Source organism: Bos mutus, chromosome 13 (genome assembly GCF_027580195.1).
Source record: "Bos mutus isolate GX-2022 chromosome 13, NWIPB_WYAK_1.1, whole genome shotgun sequence".
In the NCBI taxonomy this organism is placed as follows: Eukaryota; Metazoa; Chordata; class Mammalia; order Artiodactyla; family Bovidae; genus Bos; species Bos mutus.
Window position 1 is genome coordinate 69,170,350 of NC_091629.1, and position 13,672 is coordinate 69,184,021.

A 13,672-nucleotide genomic window follows, 5' to 3' on the forward strand; every position below is an offset into this window, starting at 1 on the left:
GGATTTCTTTGGAAGGAATGATATTAAAGCTGAAACTCCAGTACTTTGTCCACCTCATGCGAAGAGTTGACTCATTGGAAAGGACTCTGATGCTGGGAGGGATTGGGGACAAGAGGAGAAGGGGACGACAGAGGATGAGATGGCTGGATGGCACCACTGACTCGATGGACGTGAGTCTGAGTGAAGTCTGGGAGTTGGTGATGGACAGGGAGGCCTGGTGTGCTGTGATTCATGGGATCGCAAAGAGTCAGACACGACTGAGCGACTGGTCTGATATGATCTGATTTCACTCTATCTTATATTCTTCAAATCATAAAAGATTCTCAGGCATATCATTCATCATTTATTTCTACCTATTAATATTTATGGCTTTAGTGAAGTGTTTATTTTTAGGAGAATATATCTTCTCAGAATATTTATTTTATATCATACATATATTGGAATCCCACTAGACATAGTGTAGGTAGAAAAATCATTTGTAACACTATGTACACCAGTATAAAGCAAAAGAGCAGTTACTCTTGTAATGTAAATTTTAAATATTCAAATCAAATGACATAAGTTTAACTTATTTTATTGCTTACAATGATGGCTGTCACAGTGAATAAAACACATTTCACATATATGTTCATTCACTTATTTAGTTTTACAACAGACACACCTAATACACATATGTACACATACTACCCTTCCTAGTTTCTAGTTCTTTTTTTGTTTGTTTTGGCTTTATTTTTTTTTAATTTCAGTGGACTGTCGTTCATTTACAGTGTTGTGTTAGTTTCAGGTATACAGCAAAGTGATTCAGTTTTACATATACATGTATTCATTCTTTGTCTCATATATTCATTCACTCTTTTCTCATATAGATTTTCACGGTTCTTAATTCAACTGAATTAAAGTCAGCATTTTAACAATTTCACAGCTACTCCTTTACACAAAATAGAGATAATTGATTATACACTAGTGTCACAGTTACTCAAGGCTTCCCAATATAAGGTGACTGGATGAAAGAATCCATAGTTTTACACTTTAAACATTTAGGTGAAAGATACACTATAAGATCAACGCCAAATTGCTGGGGGAAAATAATGTATCGAATAGTTTTCCATCTATGGATCTCCTGTGATCATCTCAGGTAGGCAATCTCACATCAATCCAGTCTTCCTTTCTCTATATAGTATGAAGAGTCTCTTGGTGCTGGAACACTTCTTTGAACCAATGTTCAGGTAAGACCCTCATGCTTCTCGACGGTTTTGTCTGATCATTGAACACCCACTGAGTGTAGCCTTTGTTGTCTTTCCATTAGCAAAGTCCATATAACATCCATACTCAGTGACAGTCAGCATCCCCATCAGATTCTTTTCACAATCTTCCGAGGTAGGGAAGAGGTCACCAGGTGTACATTTCCCATTCTACATTGTTTTAAAGCTCTCTTCACTTGTAATAAATACTTTCATATCTTTCGGCTTCTTTAGTAGAGTGAATCTCTTGAGATTTCTTTGAAAGAGGTATCCTCAGATTAAAATCAGTTCTTTCAGTGATTCACTAACAGAAGTGAAAGGAATTAAGTGGTGAATATCATCTAACTTGGCTGAAAATATAGCCGGTGACTTCTGAAGTGATCCGAGTGTTCTGTGCTCAGACCCAGTGCATACCATGTGCTTTCCCCCAAGGTCAGAGCTCAAAGCAGAAGAGCCATAGTCTAAGTTTTGTGTGTGTGTGTGTGTTTTTCAATTACAATAATTTCATGGAATGTGTGCAAATTACTAAAGTAATTACAGCTTATACTATCCTTCCTCTGTTATCTTCCTTGAATAAACACTTAGATGGTTGCTTGGAGTGGGGAGAATAGGGGGAAGAGATAGGGAGCCTGGGATGGACATGTACAGACTGCTATATTTAAAATGGATAACCTACTGTATAGGACTTACTGTACAGCACAGGGAACTCTGCTGAGTGTTATGTGGCAGCCTGGATGGGAGGGGACTTTGGTGGAGAATGGATACATGTATATGTATGGCTGAGTCCCTTTGCTGTCCACCTAAAACTATCACAACATAGTCAATTGGCTATACTCTATTGTAAAGATAGAAGTTTAAAAAAAACACAGATACATTTTCTGTTTTGAAAACAACTCATTTACTCAAAGAACAGGTTCCAATTGCTTCCCAAGGATATTTAGAGAGATGGTGAGGCCCACTGACCGACAGGTGTGATTTGACACCGAGGGAACATCAAACTGTGTTTAGTTGTTGCCACCTATTGTTCACCTAAGGTGGCCGGATAATATACACGTACAAGAGAAAAGCAGAGAAAGGGAGTCTGCAGTGTGGAAAAGAGCCTGCCTTAACAGATAACCCAATATCAATCCTCTCACCTTTTCCTTGTACATTTTTAAGTTCCCTGGACATACACTTCTCTCATTCCACAAAGAACCATTGAGCAGCTACTCTGTCAGAGACTGCACCTCCTGAAGATACGCAGAGAGCAAAGACAGGACTAGTCATTTTCACAGGATCGCTGGTGCCCAGGTGACAGGGCTATTCCTCTGGTCGCTCCTGTGAGGCCCTGATGGGCATGACCATCACCATGGGCCACACCTGGTGTGCACATTAAAATGTATCTGGCTCAGCAGCCGGGAAACCTGGTATCAAGAGACTTCAGTAAAAAGGTTAAAATATAAATTTAGGATCTTTCTTCTCTCTCTCCAAAAGCTGCCTGTCAGATGATTTCTACAAAGTTCTAGCAAATCCCAGAAACCAGAGATAAACAACTTTCCCATGAGATCCATAAATTTTGAGAAACACTAAACTGGAGAAAACTGCCAAGTTTCCAAAAGTTACACATTTTTCTAAGCTTTATCTGAAATTCTGATCATACCATGAGGCCGGATAGAAAATTAAAAATAATCTATCCATTAGACCTAGAGACTGTTATACCAAGTGAAGTCAGAAAGAAAAAAAAATATTGTATAATATTGCTTGTATGTGGAATCTAGAAAAAATGATACAGAAGAACTTACTTACAAAGCAGAAATAGGCACACACACTAGAGAGCAAATTTATGGCTATCAAAGGGGGAAGAAGAGGCTGGGATGACTGGGAGATTGGGATTGACGTATACACACTATTGATACTATATATAATACAGGTTGGAGACGGGCATGGCAACCCACTCCAGTATTTTTGCCTGGAGAACCCCCCAGACAGAGGAGCCTGGCAGGCTACCGTCCATGGGGTCACAAAGAGTCAGACACGACTGAGCAACTAACACACACACACATGTGGTTTAATTAAGTGTGTGTACATCTGTTATCACTGTTATAATATAGGCAGCTAATGAGAACCTACATTATACCACAGTGAACTTGACTCAATGCTCTGTGGTGGCCTAAATGGGAAGGAAAATCCAAAAAAGAGGGGATATGTATACACATAACTGATTCACTTTACTGAATAGCAGAAACTAGCTACCAACGCTGTAAAATGACTATATTGCAATAAAAATTAATTTTAAAAAAAGATTCAGTTAAGAAATGCTGGTGTAATATTGATGGGTGTAGCTTTACTTAGGGTGGTTTTAAGAATTCCACATCTGGAAACTGTATACACTAAGATGCTAAACATGGCACCGTTGAACATAGCAAAAGCAATTTAAAAGCTAAACATCTACCACTTAGTTATATTAAAAACTGAACAAAGTCATGCTTTGTTCAAGGCTTCAAAATGTTTAACTATTATGATCTTACATATATATTTAGCATTTATAATGAGGAACTATTTACCTTGCCAAGCAGAGACATATTTTAAAACTATTTCTATAATAAATCAACGTAAGAAAAGTGAAGAGAGAAAGCAAGCAAAATAGCAATGTTTCTGGAAAGATGCTTGCCAAACTATTAACTTACAGGTGTTCATATATTTTAGTTATGTAAATATTATGACATTCGAGTGATCACTAACTACATGCATTGCCTTTTCTGATACACAGCCATGTTTGCAAGCCAGTGATTTATAGAACAAGATCCTCACGTGTGCATGTCTATAGACTTAACTGCAGTGCAATGATTATTTGCTGGATACAAACATACATGAGTAAGTGAAGTTTTGAACAACATTATAAAAACATCATACAGTTTATCTGGAGAAAAAGCAGCTAATTGTCAATCATGGTAGATAAGAAAACCTGACACGAGGCAAGATCGCCTTTTGAGTTGAGAAGATGAACAGCCAGACTAAGCTATGGGTTGTTTTTTTTTTTTAATTTAATCTTTATCTTACATTATAGTTGATTCACAATGTTGTGTTAGTTTTAGGTGTACAGCAAAGTGATTCAGTTATACATATACATCTTGAATAAAGTTTAGAAATAGATAGAGGTGTATTTTGCATCCTGCCTTTTCTCCACTCAGTTTCATATTCAAACACTCAGGGCTCTCCTATTCTCTCCCACTTTTAACAAAACCTGCTTTCAGGAAAGTATTAGGTACCTGTCATGTCCATGTTGACATGAATCCCATTCATTGTTCCCCGTCCCAGGTGTCGTGGTGAGATTTAGTTTGAATAATCTCCTTCCACTTTGTAGTTAGGCTCTTTGGTCATCAGACTTCCAAAATCATGCCGATGAGCCTAAGATGTAAAGCTGGCTGATGCAACTTGCTTAGAAGACAGCAGCTTAGGCACTAATGCTATGTTTGAAATGAATGGGAATAGATGGTTTTCAGTTATGTGTTTTAAAAGAATTGATGGGTTTGTTCACATAAGCAGCCTCAAGCTTAGTGCTTAGACCCCACTGATGTGAAAAAATGGTTTAGTAACTACCTACATGGTCCCTGCAAATGATGTTGGATGATCTGACCCCTGACACCTGACCACTCTCACCAGAGGTGAGCTGGTCGGGAGTAAGTCCAACTGGTTGCATGGGAGAGAAGGGGAAAAGACTGGGTTTCAAAGCCAGTTGAACTCCACAAGACCTACACCAGAGCCCAGCTTGCTATGCCATGCCCTCACTGGAGATTTACCTGAGCATTCTGTGTAGAATAACAGTCCCTCAGCCACTAGGATTTTCTATTTTCCTTTTGCTGCCTTAATATTCTTCATTAACACCCCTTAGCATGTGATCTCCTCCATATTTTTAATTCATCTTATTTATTGTCCATTTGCCTTCATGGAAGCATAAGCCCCATGAAGGCAGGATTCTTTGTCATTTCATTTACCATTGTGATATCTGTGTCTTAAACTGTTTGGTACATAATAGGTGCTCAATATTGAGTTCAGTTCAGTTCAGTCGCTCAGTAGTGTCTGACTCTTTGTGACCCCATGGACTGCAGCACGCCAGGCCTCCCTGTCCATCACCAACACCTAGAGTTTACTCAAACCCATGTCCATTGAGTCGGTGATGCCATCCAACCATCTCATCCTCTGTCAACCCCTTCTCCTCCCACCCAGGGTCTTTTCCAATGAGTCAGTTCTTCGCATCAGGTGGCCAAAGTATTGGAGTTTCAGCTTTAGCATCAGCCCTTCCAATGAATATTCAGGACTGATTTCCTTTAGCACGGACTGGTTGAATTTCCATGTGTTCAAGGGACTCTAAAGAGTCTTCTCCAATACCACAGTTCAAAAGCATCAATTCTTCTGTGCTCAGTTTTCTTTATAGTCCAACTCTCAATCCATCCATGACTACTGGAAAAACCATAGCCTTGACTAGATGGACCTTTGTTGGCAAAGTAATGTCTCTGCTTTTTAATATGCTGTCTAGGTTGATCATAACTTTTCTTCCAAGGAGCAAGCATCATTTAATTTCATGGCTGCAGTCACCATTGGCAGTGATTTTGGAACCCCCAAAAATAAAGTCTGTCACTGTTTCCACTGTTTGTCCATCTATTTCCCATGAAGTGATGGGACCAGATGCCATGGTCTTCGTTTTCTGAATGTTGAGCTTTAAGCCAACTTTTTAACTCTCCTCTTTCATCAAGAGACTGTTTAGTTCTTTGCTTTCTGCCATAAGGGTGGTGTCATCTGCATATCTGAGGTTATTGGTATTTCTCCCAGCAATCTTGATTCCAGTCTGTGCTTCATCCACCCCAGCATTTCTCATGATGTACTCTGCATATAAGTTAAATAAGCAGGGTGACAATATACAGCCTCGAGGTACTCCTTTCCTGATTTGGAACCAGTCTGTTGTTCCATGTCCAGTTCTAACTGTTGCTTCTTGACCTGCATCCAGATTTCTCAGGAGGCAGGTCAGGTGGTCTGGTATTCCCATCTCTTGAAGAATTTTCCCAGTTTGTTGTGATCCACACAGTCAAAGGCTTTGGCATAGTCAGTAAAGCAGAAGTAGATATTTTCCTGGTACTTAGTAAGTGCTCAAAATAGGTGCATTAAATAAACTGTTGACAAAATAATTCATAATTGCCATAAATAGTCCCTGGTATGAGTATGATGATGGAGAAAGCTAAATCAGTTTGTTGGGAGGGGATGGGGCACTTGGCAGAGTATGTGATAGTTGAGGATGAGTAATTGACAAGAATTAGCCAGGTGGAAGGGTAGAGGAGGTACATTAGTTAAAGTGCGGCTGTGAGGCTGGGAATCTGTGGCCTGAGACCCAAAAGAAGGTGGCTGCTTCCAGGAAGTGAGCCAAGCAGAAGGCAGCTTGGATCTGGATAGATATGTGGGCGAAAGCCAGACATGAAGGCATGTCAGCCATGTAGGAATTGTGGAGTCTGTCCTACAAGGAAGGAGGGGTCAATTCATCATTTTAAGTGGAAAAGTCATGTGATTAGATCAACAATTTCACTGTTTGACTTTGACTCCAATATGGAGAAAGACTGGAGGAGAGCAGGACCAAGTAGGAGATCCCTACTCTCATAGAGCATATGTTCCCTGCAAAGAGAGAAAATGAATAAAACAAATTTTCTATTTCATCAGTTCATTGCTTGAGCATCCTCACAACATGATAGCTGACTGCAAACACTGTATCCTCTTTAGAATGTAGTCTTGGAGGTCACACAGCATCCACTTGTTGCATTCTATTCATGAGAAGTGAGTCACTAAGTCAAGCCCACATCCAGAGGGAGGAGAATCAGATTCCACCTTCTGCAGGGAAATTTTGTGGGAAGGTTTAAAACCACTGGAACCACACTGATAATAAAGACCATCTTTCAGGTACCTAACAGATGTTAAGATCTGTGCTATTTTATATACATTGTCTAATCTTCATCCTCAAACCTGCATCTTGCAGATAGGGTTACTGACGTTCAGAAGGTTCACTGACTTGTCACTGTATCAAGGCTGGAAAGTGACAGAGACAGTGTTTAAATCCAGGCAGTCTAACTGGGATTCCAAAGTGGCTGTTGTTTTGCCCCATAACCAGCAGACCTTCACCCTTTCCCCAGACCACACAGAGAACTTTAAGAAAAAAATGTGGCATTTTGATCATGTATAATGCATCAGGTATTTGTTTTAAATTATCTGCTATTCAGAAACAATGACCACTTTGTTGCAAATATGAAATTATATTAATTTGAACTTCACTATTTAGAATTTGCAATAATCATTAAAGCTTGTGACATCATTGAAACCTTTCAAACAAGTCGATGGTATACATAAGACTGCATTTTATTTATTTAATTTAAAATGTTTATTTATTTATTTATGGGTCTTCGATGCTGTGCAGTCTTTTCTCTCATTATGGAGAGTGAGGGTTACTCTTTAGTTGCAGTGTGCTGGCTTCTCATCGTGGTGGCTTTTTTTGTTGTGGAGTACAGGCTCTAGGCAATGGCACCCCACTCCAGTACTCTTGCCTGGAAAATCCCATGGACAGAGGAACCTGGTGGGCTACAGTCCATGGGGTCGCTAGGAGTCAGACACGACTGACAACTTCACTTTCACTTTTCACTTTCATGCACTGGAGAAGGAAATGGCAACCCACTCCAGTGTTCTTGCCTGGAGAATCCCAGGGACAGGGGAGCCTGGTGGGCTGCTGTCTCTGGGATCGCACAGAGTCAGACACGACTGAAGCGACTTAGCAGCAGCAGCGGCACAGGCTCTAGGGCTTTTGGGCTTCAGAAGTTGCAGCACATGGGCTCAGTAGTTGTGGCTTGCAGGCTCTAGAGCACAGGCTCAGTAGTTATGACATATGAGCTTAGTTGCTCCGCAGCATGTAGGATCTTCCCGGATCAGGGATTGAACCCATGTCTCCTGCATTAGCAGGCAGATTCTTTTCCATTGAACCATCAGGGAGCCCAAGATTACACTTAAAATGTGATCATTTTCACAGATGTTTATTACGCAAAATTCAAAATCATATTTTTATTAAAGCAGCTTTGGCAAAATTCATATGCTCTAAAGCTTCTTGGATGAGAATTTATGTCTCTTTTCATACCGGAAATGATTAATGTGAATATTTTCCCTAAGATAAGCGTTTTGACTGGTTCACTGTTTCCAGCTGATAGTCTTCTTTATTCCCAAAGGGATATGGAGTCTTAGACTTTATGTTTTTCCTATTTTTATTTAAATATGGCACAATTGAGAATATCTCGGTGCTCACCCTGAATCCAAACTACTAAAAATAGGGTGCTAATAAAGAAGTGTCTTTTTAGGGGTACCTTCGACACTTGTAGGGCTTCCCTGGTAGCTCAGATGGTAAAGCATCTGCCTGTAAAGCGGGAGACCTGGGTTCAATCCCTGGGTCAGGAAGATCCCCTGGAGAAGGAAATGGCAACCCACTCCAGTACTGTTGCCTGGAAAATTCCATGGATGGAGGAGACTGGTAGGCTACAGTCCATGGGATCACAAAGAATCGGACACGACTAAGTGACTTCACTGGTTCCCTGGTTCGACACTTGTAAATATGCAAGAAATATAAGCTACAGCTGCATACAGAAGCCACGCTAAGAGTCTGTGATGTGCTTGCTAAAAAAAAAAAAAAAAAAAGCTTAGTTTGGAGGATCCTGAACCTCTGTCCTGAACAAGCCTGACACAAAGGAAAATGCAATGGAATAGAGACTCCTTTGCTCTGAGAAGACCTTGATGATGAGAAAGAATGAAGGCAACAGGAGAAGAGGGCAGCAGAGGATGAGATGGCAAAATAGCATCACTGACTCAATGGACATGAATTTGAGCAAACTCTGGGAGATAGTGAAGGACAGGGAAGCCTGGTGTGCTACAGTCCACAGGGTTGCAAAGAGTCAGCCACAACTTAGCGACCAAACAACTACAAGCTCTGAGAAAATGAGTTAGAGGCATGCTCTCCCATTTCGCTCTCCCTCTGCCAATGGCAGGCACCTGCCTTACAAATCAGCTCAGATCTATGTCTGCGTGAGGCCCAGGCTGGCTTGGGAGAGGCCAGAGTCAAGCCCATGAGCTTCTGGGGTTCCTTTCAGGATCAACCACTGGAAGTTTCCTGTCTTGCCCAGAATGCATTTTCTTCTGTTTTCTGCCAGGTCACTACTCTCTCTCCTCCCTGAAGTTTTACCTAATTCATATATAGTACATATTTTGTCCTTTATTTTCTGTCTCATACTCTGTCTCTTATCCTTTACTTAAACACAAACACAAACTCACTATTGGGAAAGAGCTGCTTTTGTCTGCCTGCTTTAGTTACAATATCTACCAATTATGTGTTTATTTGGCATTGGGTCTTAGCGGCAGCACACGGGATCTTTCATTGTGGCACATGGGCTCTCTAGTTGCGACTCTCAGGATCCAGAGCTCCTGCGCTCAGTAGTTGCAATGAACGAATTTAGTTGCCCCAAGGCATGTGGGATCTTAGTTCCTGGACCAGGGCTTGAAGCCACGTACCCTGCATTTCAAGACAGAGTTTTAACCACTGGACCACCAGGGAAGTCCCCAGTATCTACTAATTTTGAAAAGAAAATCTATTCTGGAAAATCCTGACTACAACTAGCTAACACCTCACCCTCTGTCATAGAACTCACAGTGGCAGAGCTGAGGTTCAAACCCCCGTTCTTGATATCTCTGCCCCAGCTGCCTCGCCAGCAGCCTCTGGCCTGCATGCAGGCAACATGATATCTGAGTGCTAAAAGGTTTTAAATTTGATCTCCAGGGGACAGATTATTTTTGCTCTTTCAGCTCTACATTAAAGAAAAGTTATAATCCTCTTATTGTGTGGCTCATGATTCCATGGATTTGAATAGAACATGGATCAAATCAAACCCCTCAAAACACAATGACACAAAAGCCAGTTAAAGACTAGTATACATGGTATATGTTAATATCAGCATTGCCTTCAACGCTATAGCATCTGATATGTGTATTTTACATCAGAGAGAAAGAAGCAATTTGACCTGAGCAAACATCCTGTGAAATCTTGGGGAGGAGGTGGACCGATGTGGCCTTGGAGGCAGAGGGCCTGGGTTTGAGTTCCTGTCCCACCACGTACAAGTTGCTTGCTTTCTGTGCCTCAGCTTTCACATCTGTAAAATGGGCATAATAAAAAGACCTATTTTGTAGGCTTGAAGATTGAAGGAGTTCATCTATATCAAGCTTCTGGGACAATGCCTAACATGTCATAAGCTCCTAAAAATGTTAGCAACTATTTCACTTGAGCAGGAATTATTCTCACCACATTGTTTAGATAAGAAGACAAGGGGAAAGTAAAGTTGGCTGATTTGCACCAATCCCACAGCAGTCAGTTAAAGCAATGTTTGACTTCAAATATGCTTTTTACGACCCACAGTCTTTTGGAGAGGCTAACAGGAAGCAACTGCATTTTACAATTTGCCCTCATAGTCTCACATTTCCCTGGTCCTCCCTCCACTCCATCTCCTCAAACGCCACGTGATGGTGTCATTTCACCCTCAGAATCATCGTAATGAAGGCAGGGAAGTTGCTGATTTACCATGTACACTTTCTGGAAATCCCCAGCAAGGCTAACATTTAACATTTCCCAAGAATATAAGCTCCCCCAGATTGAGATCCACTATCTTAAATTATTAAATAGTCCACAGCGAATTCCTTCCTTTCCAACACCATTTTTAGAAACTCTGCTGAGTGACAGCCTGTCGTCAGAGGCAGCCAGAGGATAAGAGGTGGAGAGAGCAGCCCAGCCTAGGGGATGCTGACCTTTTCCTCTTGCCTGTGGCTGGGTGGTGACTCCATCCGAAGATCCCTGGTAGAGGCAGCCCATGGAGCAGGGGTTCATGCTCCACCAGGGCTGCAAGTACACTCAGGATCAGCTGATAAACCCCTGAAGCAAGTTTACCCTCACTAACATATATCAGGCAACTGTGGGAGACACACTGTCCCCTCTAAGCTGCTTATGCCTCGAGCCTTTTGATTTCACCTGGGCACAGATACGTGGGCTGGGGTGGGGGGACAGAACAGGAAAGCCATCAGTTTTCAGTACAGCTCTATATAAATCATAGATCTTTAAAATGTGCCACGTTCAACAAGGATAGAATGTTAAAGAGTGCAAATTCTCCCCTAGAAACTTACAGAAGGCTCGGGGCAATGAGACTAAATTCAATTTTGCAAAAATGGAATCAAACAGAAGCTGAGTTCATGTGTAAACAGGAGAAGTACTTTGTAGAGGGTAGACCTTGAAATTTGACCTTCATATTGAGGGAGGAGTGGGCACCAAAAGATTGTTCCCAAATGGGAAGAATGAACCTTGGGACAGAAGGCTGGACCCAAGAAGTTGAAGTACTTAGGAGCCAAGGCGCTCGTCAGTGGTTTGGATGTCAATGGTGAGGAACTAAAGATGCAAACGGGGACTTTCCTGATGGTCCAGTGCCTCCACGCTTCCAACAGAGGGGTCACTGTCCCATCCCTGGTCAGACCACACATGTCACACAGCTTATCCAAAAAAAAAAGAAGAAAATGCAGAAGTGCACGGTTGTGGGAAAACAAATGGATGATTTTTCAATGGAAAATCAATTTCATTTGGAAGCCTTTAACACTAAAAAGCCTTCAAAATGCTAAGTCGAGACATTCCAAAGATTCCTCTCTCCTTCGGAAGAGCTTCATGATATGAGTGTTACCCAGGGCAGGCCAACATCCTGCATCTGAGAGAATGATCATTATAAGTTCATATAAATGCTTCCTAATTCCACATTCCATCTTGACTAATTGTGAAAATGATATTTTTGTTAATCCAATAACTTAAAGAGAGGATAATCAAACATTCACTGACATGGGCTTTGTGATTTAATTAATTCAAACAGAAGAGATGCAGCCGCTTCCTGTTTTTTAATCTATTTCTGAAAAGCCTTCATTTGATTTGATACCTTTAAATCCATTTGAGGGCATGTTTTACATAGCTTTTCTTAGACACTGGGTCAGAAGATTACCTCTCAAAATCAACTGAGAGAAGCATTCTCTACCCTCACAATGTCCTAAGATATATAAATATAAAAACATTTATATTATATATGATATATATAATATATATAAATATAAAAAAAACCAATGTCCTAATATAAATAATAGTGTACAAAATAGAAATCAGGGTTAAAAAAAAACACAAAACTGAATCTTAACAAGAGAGGGATATTCCACAAATGATAAAATTCATCAAGATGTGATTCAAAAATCTTTGTATTAATAGTTTTCATTTTAATATGGTTTCTTTGATTATTTTATAATAAAAATAGCTTCTATTTTCTCCAAATAAAAGTAGAATGTGATTCATATCTGAGAGTATTTCCTATACGCATGGATTTTGATTTAAGGGAAAAATCCCTACTTGGGGATAAAAGCTGGAAAAGCCATATAAATGCACTAGAGCTAATATTCAATTTATGTATCCATTAAAAGTATGTGTGTGTGTGCGTGTGTGTGTGTGTGTGTTAGCCGCTCAGTTATGTCCAACTCTTTGCGACCCCATGGACTGTAGCCTGCCAGGCTCCTTGTCCATGGAATTCTCCAGGCAACAATACTGGAGTGGGTTGCCATTTCCTTCTCCAGGGGATCTTGCCCACCCAGGGATTGAACCCGGGGTTTCCTGCATTGCAGGCAGATTCTTTTACAGCTGAGCACCAGGGAAGCCCCATTAAAAGAGCAAATTTGTGCATAATGTTCCATGAAGCTAAAAAATCTTACACAAGTACATTCTTTGTACCACTCTATCTAATAACTAAACCTTAAACACACACACTCAGAAAACAAAGATCATGGCATCTGGTCCCATCACTTCATGGGAAATAGATGGGTAAACAGTGGAAACAGTGTCAGACTTTAGTTTTTTGGGCTCCAATTAAATTAAAAGACGCTTACTCCTTGGAAGGAAAGTTATGACCAACCTAGAGAGCATATTCAAAAGCAGAGACATTACTTTGCCAACAAAGGATCATCTAGTCAAGGCTATGGTTTTTCCTGTGGTCATGTATGGATGTGAGAGTTGGACTGTGAAGAAGGCTGAGCACCGAAGAATTGATGCTTTTGAACTGTGGTGTTGGAGAAGACTCTTGAGAGTCCCTTGGACTGCAGGAAGATCCAACCAGTCCATTCTGAAGGAGATCAGCCCTGGGATTTCTTTGGAAGGAATGATGCTGAAGCTGAAGCTCCAGTACTTTGGCCACCTCATGCGAAGAGTTGACTCATTGGAAAAGACTCTGATGCTGGGAGGGATTGGGGGCAGGAGGGGAAGGGGACGACAGAGGATGAGATGGCTGGATGGCATCACTGACTCGATGGATGTGAGTTTGAGTGAA

At 40.9% G+C, this 13,672-nt stretch overlaps 1 long non-coding RNA gene across 1 annotated transcript in view; it reads right to left on the reverse strand.

The window, feature by feature from the left end:
* Positions 1–13,672, reverse strand: part of LOC138990550 (uncharacterized) — an 85,413-nt gene that overhangs the window by 46,598 nt on the left and 25,143 nt on the right. The window lies entirely within an intron of this gene.